Raw genomic sequence first — 14,214 nt, 5'->3', positions numbered from 1 at the left:
TAGATAGTGGTTAGTAAATTATCTAAATATCGCCAGGTAAACTCCAGAAGAGTTGTGTAGCCTAGTGACCCCCCCCCCGTTTTTTTCTGAGGGACAAGCTAGTAAACAAGTACGCACATACAAACACACGTGTGCACCCGTAATTGTTATAATAAACATTAGTATATAATAATAAGGAATTGAGTGAGAAAAAATAATCCTATAATCTTCAAAAAGTAAAGTAGCCTATTGTGCGGAGATCTGGGCCGGGAGAGTACCGGTGAACCAACAACAATAACAAATAGTGTTAACGTGACCCCCCCCCCTCTTTTTCAAAGAACGACAAGCTAGTAAACACACACACACACACAAACACAAGTGTACGCAATTAATATTATATAGTATATATTAGTGCATATTAATAAGGAATTGATTGGGAAAATTTTTTTTTTTATAATCTTCAAAAGAGTAGCGTAGCCTAGTGTGCACACGTACACCCACACACCCACACACCCACACACACCCACACACCCACACACACCCACACACACCCACACACACCCACACACCCACACACACCCACACACACCCACACACACCCACACACACCCACACACACCCACACACCCACACACACCCACACACACCCACACACACCCACACACACCCACACACCCACACACACCCACACACACCCACACACACCCACACACACCCACACACCCACACACACCCACACACACCCACACACCCACACACACCCACACACACCCACACACACCCACACACACCCACACACCCACACACACCCACACACACCCACACACACCCACACACCCACACACACCCACACACACCCACCCACACACCCACACACCCACCCACACCCACCCACCCACACACCCACCCACACACCCACCCACACACCCACACACCCACCCACACACCCACCCACACACCCCCACACACCCCCACACACACCCACAACCACACACACCCACACACCCACACACCCCCACTCACCCACACACCCACACACCCACCCACACCCACCCACACACCCACCCACACACCCACCCACACACCCCCACACACACACCCACACACCCACACACACCCACCCACACACCCACCCACACACCCACCCACACCCACCCACACCCCCCCACCCCCCCCCCCCCACCCCACCCCCCCCACCCCACCCCTCCACACACACACACACGCAACACACACAACACACACACACACACACACATTGCCAGACTCACACATACACTCCCCCCCTCCCCCCGCCGACATCTCACTCCTTCACCTGATCCCTCCCCTCCCTCTTTCACCCTCCCCCTCCCCACCTCTCCCTCACCCACTTAACCACTTGCTTCACTCTCCTTCCCACTCCCCCTCCCCACTACTCTCCCATATAGCCACAGTTCCTCCTCTACCTCCCCCCCCCACACTCTGACATATACAATACTAACCTAACATACAGAATTACATAGGTTTCCCACTCTGAGGCAATCAGGATAAAACAAAAATGGGTTGCCAGAGAGCAACAAGAAAACCCAAGGGACAGGAGGAGGAAACTGCAAAGGAAGATTGGGCAGCAGAGCTCACAAAAAGGGAACAAGAATGGGAAAAGAAACTAGAAGAACTTAGCATGAGAATGGAAGAGAGGATAGACATGGAAAGCAGGAAGTGGGAGGTGAAAGTCAAAGCAGCAGAGGCCAGGATACAGAGTTTAGAAGAGGAACTGGAAAATCTGAAACAGCCTAAAGAACTAAAGAACATTATGGGATTGACAACAGAGACCGCTACCTCAGCCACAAATAAGGGGACTGTAGGGAAAGGAGGAGCAAAACTGCATGTAGAAGCTCTATCAGTGGAGACTGTAGTAAATGAAAGAACTAAGCTATATGTGGAGGCCCTAAAAGACCACAACAGAGCCCAGGGAAAGCCGAGATGGGAAAATGACAGGCCACTGAGCCCATGTACAGTAGCTAGTGAAACTGAAGAAAGGAAAGCTGCAATGGAGGAAATCAAATTGAATGAGGGGATACACAGGGATATGCAGTGGGAGAATGAAAGGGTGAGGTCAGTCTTTGTGTATGGGCTACAGGAAGTTGAAGGGGAAACATATGAAGCAAGAAAACAAGGGGAAAAAAAAAGCAATTGAAAGCATCATGAAAGTAATCGGAGAAGACGACATGACCCAGCTAGAAAATTTTCGGAGAATAGGGGGGTTTGTAAAAAAAAGAAACCGGCCAGTGAAAGTGACCTTCAAGGCAGAATCGACTCGGAACAGGATACTGCAGGAAAAAGCACGATTAAGGGACATGCCGGGATACAGGAAGGTGTATCTCGACCGCGACAGAACACAAGACGAAAGGCGGAAACTGAGAGAGATGGTACAAAGGCGAAAGGAGGAAAGAGAGGGGATGGAGAAGACAGACAGGAGATCCCAGACACAGGAAGAAGATCAAATACAACCTCCCTCACAGCTTCCTATAGAAGCCTCCCAACCAGGTCAACCCCAGTGCAGCCAAACACTCTAAACCACAACACCCATGCCATATCCAATGCCCCCACCCACTACATTACAAACTCCACCCCCACAGCAACCACCCATAGTTCCTTATCAGGTCTCCCACTTCCCCAACCCCAATACACCTCCCAGACCACTGTCTTAGAAAAGAAGTTGAAGGTATGGTATACAAATGCAGATGGAATAACAAATAAGTATGAGGAGTGGCACGAAAGAATCAAGGAGACATCCCCAGACATAATAGCACTCACAGAAACAAAACTCACCAGAATAATAACAGATTCAATCTTTCCACCCGGATATCAAATCTTCAGGAAAGACAGAGGGAGGAGAGGGGGAGGAGGAGTTGCACTGCTCATTAAAAGCCAGTGGGGTTTTGAGAAAATGGAAAGAATGGATGGCACGGGTGAAAGGGACTACTTAGTAGGAACAATCCAGTCTGAGGGACATAAGGTGATAATTGCAGTAATGTACAACCCACCACAGAACTGCAGGAGACCAAGAGAAGAATACGATGAGAGCAACAGAGCCATGGTCGACACACTAGCCGAGGTGGCCAGGAGAGCACACGTGGGGGGAGCAAAGTTACTAGTTATGGGTGATTTCAATCACAAGGAGATTGACTGGGAAAACCTGGAGCCCCATGGGGGTTCCGAAACATGGAGAGCCAAGATGATGGATGTAGTACTGGAAAACCTCATGCATCAACATGTTAGAGACACTACCAGAGAGAGAGGAGAAGATGAACCAGCAAGACTGGACCTTGTATTCACCTTGAGTAGTTCAGACATCGAGGATATCTTGTATGAAAGGCCCCTGGGAGCTAGTGATCATGTGGTTCTGTGCTTCGACTACATAGTTGAGCTCCAAGTGGAGAGAGTAGCAGGAATAGGATGGGAAAAACCAAACTACAAAAGGGGGAACTACTCAGGCATGAGGAACTTCCTTCAAAACATTCAGTGGGAGAGGGAACTGACAGGAAAACCAGTACAAGAAATGATGGACTATGTGGCAACAAAATGCAAGGAGGCAGAGGAGAGGTTTGTTCCCAAGGAAAACAGAAATAATGGGAAGAACAGAACGAGTCCTTGTTTCACCCAAAGGTGTAGGGAGGCAAAAACTAGGTGTACTAGAGAATGGAAAAGGTACAGAAGACAGAGAACTCAGGAAAATAAAGAGATTAGCCGAAGAGCCAGAAATGAATATGCACAGATAAGAAGGGAGGCTCAGCGACAGTATGAAAATGACATAGCATCGAAAGTCAAGACTGACCCGAAGCTGTTGTACAGCCACATCAGGAGGAAAACAACAGTCAAGGACCAGGTAATCAGACTGAGGAAGGGTGATGGGGAATTCACAAGCAACGACCGAGAGGTATGTCAGGAGCTCAACACGAGATTTAAAGAAGTATTTACAGTGGAAACCAGTAGGACTCCAGGAAATCAGAACAGGGGGGTACACCAGCAAGTGCTGGATGAGGTACATATAACCAAGGAGGAAGTGAAGAAGCTGCTATGCGAACTTGACACCTCAAAGGCGGTGGGACCAGACAACATCTCTCCGTGGGTCCTTAAAGAGGGAGCAGAGATATTGTGTGTGCCATTAACAAAGATCTTCAACACATCATTTGAAACTGGGCAACTCCCTGAGGTATGGAAGATGGCAAATGTAGTCCCAATTTTTAAAAAGGGAGACAGACATGAGGCACTAAACTACACACACACACACACACACACACACACACACACACACACACACACACACACACACACACACACACACACACACACACACACACATACACACACACACATACACACACACACACACACACACACACACACACACACACACACACACACACACACACACACACACACACACACACACATATATTACCATCCCGGACTCACAGATATACTGATCTTCACGTCAGTTGTTAGATCAAGCAGTGATTCCCTGCACTCAAGATGTCTGTCTGTATGTCTCACTCAAGAAGGGAGGCAGGGAGGAAGGGAGGGGAGGGGAAGGAGGGAGGTAATGGAGCAGGGGGGGAGGGGTATTTGAAATGGATTGTGAAATAATCTTCAGATACCAAATATCCAGTACGACGCATTAGTATGTGTGTGTGTGTGTGTGTGTACTCACCTAGTTGTACTCACCTAGTTGCGGTTGCAGGGGTCGAGTTTAAGCTCCTGGCCCCGCCTCTTCACTGGTCGCTACTAGGTCACTCTCTCTGAACCGTGAGCTTTATCATACCTCTGCTTAAAGCTATGTATGTATCCTGCCTCCACTACATCGCTTCCCAGACTATTCCACTTCCTGACTACTCTGTGGCTGAAGAAATACTTCCTAACATCCCTGTGATTCATCTGTGTCTTCAACTTCCAATTGTGTCCCCTTGTTACAGTGTCCAATCTCTGGAACATCCTGTCTTTGTCCACCTTGTCAATTCCTCTCAGTATTTTATATGTCGTTATCATGTCCCCCCTATCTCTCCTGTCCTCCAGTGTCGTCAGGTCGATTTCCCTTAACCTCTCCTCGTAGGACATACCTCTTAGCTCTGGGACTAGTCTTGTTGCAAACCTTTGCACTTTCTCTAGATTCTTTACATGCTTGGCTAGGTGTGGGTTCCAGACTGGTGCCTCATACTCCAATATGGGCCTAACGTACACGGTGTACAGGGTCCTGAACGATTCCTTATTAAGATGTCGGAATGCTGTTCTGAGGTTTGCTAGGCGCCCATATGCTGCAGCAGTTATTTGGTTGATGTGCGCTTCAGGAGATGTGCCTGGTGTTATACTCACCCCAAGATCTTTTTCCTTGAGTGAGGTTTGTAGTCTCTGGCCCCCCTAGACTGTACTCCATCTGCGGTCTTCTTTTCCCTTCCCCAATCTTCATAACTTTGCGCTTGGTGGGGTTGAACTCCAGGAGCCAATTGCTGGACCAGGTCTGCAGCCTGTCCAGATCCCTTTGTAGTTCTGCCTGGTCTTCGATCGAATGAATTCTTCTCATCAACTTCACGTCATCTGCAAACAGGGACACCTCAGAGTCTATTCCTTCCGTCATGTCGTTCACAAATACCAGAAACAGCACTGGTCCTAGGACTGACTCCTGTGGGACCCCTCTGGTCACAGGCTCCCACTCTGACACCTCACCACGTGAGGTGTGTGTGTGTGTGTGTGTGTACTCACCTAGTTGAGGTTGCGGGGGTCGAGTCCGAGCTCCTGGCCCCGCCTCTTCACTGATCGCTACTAGGTCACTCTCCCTGAGCCGTGAGCTTTATCATACCTCTGCTTAAAGCTATGTATGGATCATGCCTCCACTACATCGCTTCCCAAACTATTCCACTTACTGACTACTCTGTGGCTGAAGAAATACTTCCTAACATCCCTGTGATTCATCTGTGTCTTCAGCTTCCAACTGTGTCCCCTTGTTACTGTGTCCAATCTCTGGAACATCCTGTCTTTGTCCACCTTGTCAATTCCTCTCAGTATTTTGTATGTCGTTATCATGTCCCCCCTATCTCTCCTGTCCTCCAGTGTCGTCAGGTTGATTTCCCTTAACCTCTCCTCGTAGGACATACCTCTTAGCTCTGGGACTAGTCTTGTTGCAAACCTTTGCACTTTCTCTAGTTTCTTCACGTGCTTGGCTAGGTGTGGGTTCCAAACTGGTGCCGCATACTCCAATATGGGCCTAACGTACACTGTGTACAGGGTCCTGAATGATTCCTTATTAAGATGTCGGAATGCTGTTCTGAGGTTTGCTAGGCACCCATATGCTGCAGCAGTTATTTGGTTGATGTGGGCTTCAGGAGATGTGCCTGGTGTTATACTCACCCCAAGATCTTTTTCCTTGAGTGAGGTTTGTAGTCTCTGACCCCCTAGACTGTACTCCGTCTGCAGCCTTCTTTGCCCTTCCCCAATCTTCATGACTTTGCACTTGGTGGGATTGAACTCCAGGAGCCAATTGCTGGACCAGGTCTGCAGACTGTCCAGATCCCTTTGTAGTTCTGCCTGGTCTTCGATCGAGTGAATTCTTCTCATCAACTTCACGTCATCTGCAAACAGGGACACCTCAGAGTCTATTCCTTCCGTCATGTCGTTCACAAATACCAGAAACAGCACTGGTCCTAGGACTGACCCCTGCGGGACCCCGCTGGTCACAGGTGCCCACTCTGACACCTCGCCACGTACCATGACTCGCTGCTGTCTTCCTGACAAGTATTCCCTGATCCATTGTAGTGCCTTCCCTGTTATCCCTGCTTGGTCCTCCAGTTTTTGCACCAATCTCTTGTGTGGAACTGTGTCAAACGCCTTCTTGCAGTCCAAGAAAATGCAATCCACCCACCCCTCTCTCTCTCTTGTGTGTGTGTGTGTGTGTGTGTGTGTGTGTGTGTGTGTGTGTGTGTGTGTGTGTGTGTGTGTGTGTGTGTGTGTGTGTGTGTGTGTGTGTGTGTGTGTGTGTGTTTGTGTGTGTGTTTGTGTGTGTGTGTGTACTCACCTAGTTGTGTTTGCAGGGGTCGATTCATAGCTCCTGGCCCGGCCTCTTCACTGGCCGCTACTGGGTCACTCTCCCTGCACCATTAGCTTTATCATACCTCTGCTTAAAGCTATGAATGGATCCTGCCTCCACTACATTGCTTCCCAAACTATTCCACTTCCTGACTACTGTGTGACCGAAGAAATACTTCCTAACATCCCTGTGATTCATCTGTGTCTTCAACTTCCAACTGTGTCCCCTTGTTACTGTGTCCCATCTCTGGAACATTCTGTCTCTGTTCACCTTGTCAATTCCTCTCAGTATTTTATATGCCGTTATCATATCCCCCCTATCTCTCCTGTCCTCCAGTGTCGTCAGGTCGATTTCCCTTAATCTCTCCTCGTGTGTGTGTGTGTGTGTGTGTGTGCTCACCTATGTGTGACACGGCTCCTGGCCCCGCCTCTTCACTGGTCGCTACTAGGTCACTCTCTCCCCGCTCCTAGAGCCTTATCATACCTCTTCTTAAAGCTATGTATGGAACTTTCCTCCACTACTTCACTTTCCAGATTATTCCACTTCCTGACAACTCTAAGGCTAAAGAAATACTTCCTACCATCCCTATGACTCATTGGGATTTCAGCTTCCAGTTGATGCCACTTATTGCTGTGTTACATCTCTGAAACATTTGAGCCCTATCCTCCTTGTCAATTCCTCTCAGTATTTTATATGTCGTTATCATGTGACCCCTATCTCTCCTGTCCTCCAGTGTTGTCAGGTTGATTTCCCTTAACCTCTCCTTGTAGGACATGCCCCTTAACTCCGGGATTAGTCTTGTTGCAAACCTTTGCACTTTCTCCAATTTCTTGACGAGTTTGACCAGGTGTGGGTTAAATACTGGTGCTGCGTACTCCAATATAGACCTGACGTACACGGTGTCTTGAATGACTCCTTACTCAGGCGTCGAAGCGCTATTCTTAGGTGTGTGTGTGTATGTGTGAGTGTGCGTGCTTACCATATTTAGTTTGCGTACTGTGTATGTATGTATGTACGAGCTTGTGACTAGTTGATGCTTGAATATCAACAGACTAACTAAGGTCACGCAGCTATGCTTTATAGTTACAAAATACACCGTCTGGTTCATACAGGTATACACCATCAATGCGTCAATACATTACCTGGACATGATAGACTCATAGAACTGTTTGTAATATTACATACAATGCTGTGAGTTAGATCTGCCTAGCATGGGCAGTAGGCCTGCTGCAGTGGTCCTTCTTATATTCTCTTATCCGTTGATAAATTAGACACATATGCAACTCTTGGGTATCTTTATTGAGGAAACGTTTCGCCACACAGTGGCTTCATCGGTCCATACAAAGGAGAAACTTGAAGAACAGGAGGAGAATGAGGTAATCAGTCCCTCATTCTCCTCCTGTTCTTCAAGTTTCTCCTTCGTATGGACCGATGAAGCCACTGTGTGGCGAAACGTTTCCTCAATAAAGATACCCAAGAGTTGCATATGTGTCTAATTTATCAACATGTCGGTTCTCTGAACCATTCATCTACAAATCTCTTATCCGTGCATGTGTACCTGTAGCTGCAGGTACATACACAGAGACGTACGCAGTAGGGTAGTTGATGAGTGGAACAATTTGCCCAGTAGGGTTTAGGTTGGACAAATACATGAATGAGAGGGGTCGAATTTATTCTAACGAGGACATTAGAGCACTCCAGGAAGATTTGAATAGAATAGACAAATGCAAAGTTCTAAACGTTGGACAGGACAATAACCATGCCACATATAAACTAAATAATGTAGATCTTAATATTACGGATTGAGAAAAAATTTTAGTTCTGGTTAGCAGTAATCTGAAACCAAGGCAACAGTGCATAAGTGTTCGCAATAAAGCTAATAGAATCCTTGGCTTCGTATCAAGAAGTATAAATAATAGGAGTCCTCAGGTTGTTCTTCAACTCTATACATCCTTGGTTAGGCCTCATTTAGATTATGCTGCACAGTTTTGGTCACCGTATTACAGAATGGATATAAATGTTTTGGAAAACATACAAAGGAGGATGACAAAGTTGATCCCATGTATCAGAAACCTTCCCTATTAGGATAGACTGAGGACCCTGAATCTGCACTCTCTAGAAAGGCGTAGAATTAGGGGTGATATGATTGAGGTGTATAAATGGAAGACAGGAATAAATAAAGGGGATGCAAATAACGTGCTAAAAATATCTAGCCTTGACAGGACTCATAGTAGTGGTTTTAAGTTGGAAAAATTCAGATTCAGGAAGGATATAGGAAATCACTGGTTTGGTAATAGAGTTGTGGATGAGTGGAACAAACTCCCGAGTACAGTTATAGAAGCTAAAACGTTGTGTTGTTTTAAAAATAGGTTAGATAAATACATGAATGGGTGTGGGTGGGTGTGAGTTGGACCTGGTTAGCTTGTGCTACCAGGTCAGTTGCCGTGTTCCTTCCTTAATTGAATGTGACCTGACCTGACTAGGTTTGATGCATTGGCTTAAGCCGGCAGGAGACTTGGACCTTCCTCGCATGGGCCAGTAGGCCTGCTGCAGCGTTCCTTCTTTCTTATGTTCTTAAAGGCTTAGTGTTCACGATGATCTGAACTCTTTGTCTACAGTCGTGGATGTAGAACGTGGAGTGAACACTTGTGAGAGTCGTAGAATGTAGGGACATTCTTCCTTGAGGAAAGTAGGACAAGTATCATCGCAGTAACAGTATACAGTGTTGTCAAGATGATCAGGTATCAGACACATGCGGAACACATGTGTATCTGTACTGAGTTGCCTATGTGTGTGATTCCTTCCTTTACGAGATGTTGGCAGAGCTCTCAGAGAGAGAATGATGCACCCACTACTGGTGTCCCAGTGCAAGTGTCGTGGTGTCAGTGGTGTTATCAGGTCCTTCATGGTAGTAGCCACCCACTACACTACACTATCATGTGTCACGGGTGTGAGTTAGACCTGACTAGCTTGAACCAATGGGTCTGATGAAGCCCTTTATAGGCGATGTGACCTGGAACTGACTATTTGAGGTGGTCAGTCCCTCAGCCAGGCTGAGGGACTGACCACCTCAAATACTTTTTCTCCAAGGTTGATGGACTGATTACATTGTCTTCACATGTCTACTGCTTCTTCTAACTCTTCTGTACTCGACTGAAGAAGCCGAAGCGTTTCAGTCGAGTTACCTAAATGTCCCACTTGTGTCTACAAATACATGATATAACTTATACAGACCATAGCTGACATCAGTGACATACTATATACAAAGTCCCTGGTTATGTAGAGCATTTCCCGCAACTTACGTTAATTTTGTCCCCCCATGTGCGACCCACACCAGTCCACTAACACCTAGGTACCTGTTTACTGCTAGGTGAACAGTGACACCAGGTGTCTTAAGGAAATACGCCACAATGCTTCCACCCGTACCGGTGATCGAACTACGGACCTCAAGGTGTGAGATGAGTGCGCTACCAACCCAGCTACCCCACACGTGTCCATCCTCCTGACCACCATCAGCCCTACACACGTGTGTGTGTATGTACTCACCTATTTGTGGTTGCAGAGGTTGAGACTCAGCTCCTGGCCCCGCCTCTTCACTGGCTGCTACTAGGTTCTCTCTCTCCCTGCTCCATGAGCTTTATCATACCTCGTGTTAAAGCTATGTAAGGTTCCTGCCTCCACTACATCACTTGCCAGACTTCCATTTCCTGACAACTCTGTGACTGAATAAATACTTCCTAACGTGTGTGTGTACTCACCTAGTTGTGGTTGCAGGGGTCGAGTCATAGCTCCTGGTCCCGCCTCTTCATTGGTTTGCAGTCTTTGGCCATCTAGACTATATTGTGTCTGCGGTCTTCTTTGCCCTTCCCCAGTCTTCATGACTTTGCATTTGGCAGGGTTAAACTCAAGGAGCCAGTTGCTGGACCAGGCTTGTAGCCTGTCCAGGTCTCTTTGTAGTCCTGCCTGATCCTCGTCCGATTTGATTCTTCTCATTAACTTCACATCATCTGCAAACAAGGACACTTCTGAGTCTATCCCTTCCGTTATGTCATTCACATATACCAAAAACAGCACAGGTCCTAGGACTGACCCCTGTGGAACCCCGCTTGTCACAGGCGCCCACTCTGACACCTCGTTAGGTACCATGACTTGCTGTTGCCTTCCTGTCAGGTATTCTCTGATCCATTGCAGTGCCTTTCCTGTTATGTGTGCCTGATCCTCTAGCTTTTGCAGTAACCTCTTGTGAGGAACTGTGTCGAAGGCCTTCTTGCAGTCCAAAAATATGCAGTCGATCCACCCCTCTCTCTCTTGTCTTACTTCTGCCACCTTGTCATAAAACTCCAGTAGGTTTGTGACACAGGATTTTCCTTCCCTGAAACCATGCTGGTTGTCGATTATACACTTGTTTCTTTCCAGGTGCTCCACCACTCTCCTCCTGATGATCTTCTCCATGACTTTGCATACTATAAACGTTAGTGACACAGGTCTGTAGTTTAATGCCTCATGTCTGTCTCCCTTTTTAAAAATTGGGACTACGTTTGCCATCTTCCATACCTCAGGGAGTTACCCAGTTTCAATGGATGTGTTGAAGATCTTTGTTAATGGCACACACAGCATCTCTGCTCCCTCTCTAAGGACCCACGGAGAGATGTTGTCTGGTCCCACCACCTTTGAGGTGTCAGGTTCACATAGCAGCTTCTTCACCTCCTCCTTGGTTATGTGTACCTCATCCAGCACTTGTTGGTGTACCCCCCCTGTTCTGATTTCCTGGAGTCCTACTGGTTTCCACTGTAAATACTTCTTTAAATCCTGTGTTGAGCTCCTGACATACCTCTCGGTCGTTGCTTGTGAACTCCCCATCACCCTTCCTCAGTCTGATTACCTGGTCCTTGACTGTTGTTTTACTCCTGATGTGGCTATACAACAGCTTCGGGTCAGACTTGACTTTCGATGCTATGTCATTTTCATATTGTCACTGAGCCTCCCTTCTTATCTGTGCATATTCGTTTCTGGCTCTTCGGCTAATCTTTTTATTTTCCTGAGTTCTCTGTCTTCTGTACCTTTTCCATTCTCTAGTGCACCTAGTTTTTGCCTCCCTACACCTTTGGGTGAAACAAGGACTCGTTCTGTTCTTCCCATTATTTCTGTTTCCCTTGGGAACAAACCTCTCCTCTGCCTCCTTGCATTTTGCTGCCACATAGTCCATCATTTCTTGTACTGGTTTTCCTCTCAGTTCCTTCTCCCACTGAATGTCTTGAAGGAAGTTCCTCATGCCTGAGTAGTTCCCCCTTTTGCAGTTTGGTTTTTCCCATCCTATTCCTGCTACTCTCTCCACTTGAAGCTCAACTATGTAGTCAAAACACAGAACCACATGATCATACATGATATCCTCGATGTCCGAACTACTCAAGGTGAATACAAGGTCCAGTCTTGCTGGATCATCCTCACCTCTCTCTCTGGTAGTGTCTCTAACATGTTGATGCATGAGGTTTTCCAGTACCACATCCATCATCTTGGCTCTCCATGTTTTGGGAACCCCATGGGGCTCCAGGTTTTCCCAGTCAATCTCCTTGTGATTGAAATCACCCATAACTAGTAACTTTGCTCCCCCCATGTGTGCTCTCCTGGCCACCTCGGCTAGTGTGTCGACCATTGCTCTGTTGCTCACATCGTATTCTTCTCTTGGCCTCCTGCAGTTCTGTGGTGGGTTGTACATTACTGCAATTATCACCCTATGTCCTTCAGACTGGATTGTTCCTACTAAGTAGTCCCTCTCGCCTGTGCCATCCATTCTTTCCATTTTCTCAAAAGCCCACTGGTTTTTAATGAGCAGTGCAACTCCTCCTCCCCCTTTCCTCCCTCTGTCTTTCCTGAGGATTTGATATTCGGGTGGAAAGATTGCATCTGTTGTCATTCTGGTGATTTTTGTTTCTGTGAGTGCTATTATGTCTGGGGATGTCTCTTTGATTCTTTCATGCCACTCCTCACATCTGTTTGTTATTCCATCTGCATTTGTATACCACACCTTCAACTTCTTTTCTAAGACTGTGGTCTGGGAGGTACATTGGGGTTGGGGAAGTGGGAGACCTGATAAGGAACTATGGGTAGTTGCTGTGGGGGTGGAGTTTGTAATACAGTGGGTGGGGGCATTGGACATGGTATGGGTGTTTTGGTTTAGAATGTTTGGTAGCACTGGGGTTGACCTGGTCGGGGGGCTTCTATAGGAAGTTGCGTGTGTGTGTGTGTGTGTGTTAGTTAGTTTCCATTTTGTCCTAGGCACATGTCGATTAGATACTAGGCTTGTTGTGTGTGTGTGTGTGTGTGTGTGTGTGTGTGTGTGTGTGTGTGTGTGTGTGTGTGTGTGTGTGTGTGTGTGTGTGTGTGTGTGTGTGTGTGTGTGTGTATGTGTGTGTAGGTGTGTGTATGTGTGTTTTATGCATGTGTGTGTGTGTGTGTGTGTGTGTGTGTGTGTGTTAGTTACCATTTTGTCCTAGGCACATGTCGATTAGACACTAGGCCTGTTGTATATGAGTACGTGTACTCACCTAGTTGTACTCACCTAGTTGAGGTTGCGGGGGTCGAGTCCGAGCTCCTGGCCCCGCCTCTTCACTGGTCGCTACTAGGTCACTCTCCCTGAACCATGAGCTTTATCGTACCTCTGCTTAAAGCTATGTATGGATCCTGACTCCACTACATCGCTTCCCAAACTATTCCACTTCCTGACTACTCTGTGGCTGAAGAAATACTTCCTAACATCCCTTTGATTCATCTGTGTCTTCAACTTCCAACTGTGTCCCCTTGTTACTGTGTCCAGTCTCTGGAACATCCTGTCTTTGTCCACCTTGTCAATTCCTCTCAGTATTTTGTAAGTCGTTATCATGTCCCCCCTATCTCTCCTGTCCTCCAGTGTCGTCAGGTTGATTTCCCTTAACCTCTCCTCATAGGACATACCTCTTAGCTCTGGGACTAGTCTTGTTGCAAACCTTTGCACTTTCTCTAGTTTCTTTACATGCTTGGCTAGGTGTGGGTTCCAAACTGGTGCCGCATACTCCAATATGGGCCTAACGTACACGGTGTACAGGGTCCTGAACGATTCCTTATTAAGATGTCGGAATGCTGTTCTGAGGTTTGCCAGGCGCCCATGTGCTGCAGCAGTTATTTGGTTGATGTACGCTTCA

The sequence above is a fragment of the Cherax quadricarinatus genome, chromosome 1 (assembly GCF_038502225.1).
Source record: "Cherax quadricarinatus isolate ZL_2023a chromosome 1, ASM3850222v1, whole genome shotgun sequence".
NCBI classification, from domain to species: Eukaryota; Metazoa; Arthropoda; class Malacostraca; order Decapoda; family Parastacidae; genus Cherax; species Cherax quadricarinatus.
The sequence above is the reverse complement of the archived record's forward strand: the minus strand, read 5'-3'. Positions refer to the sequence as shown.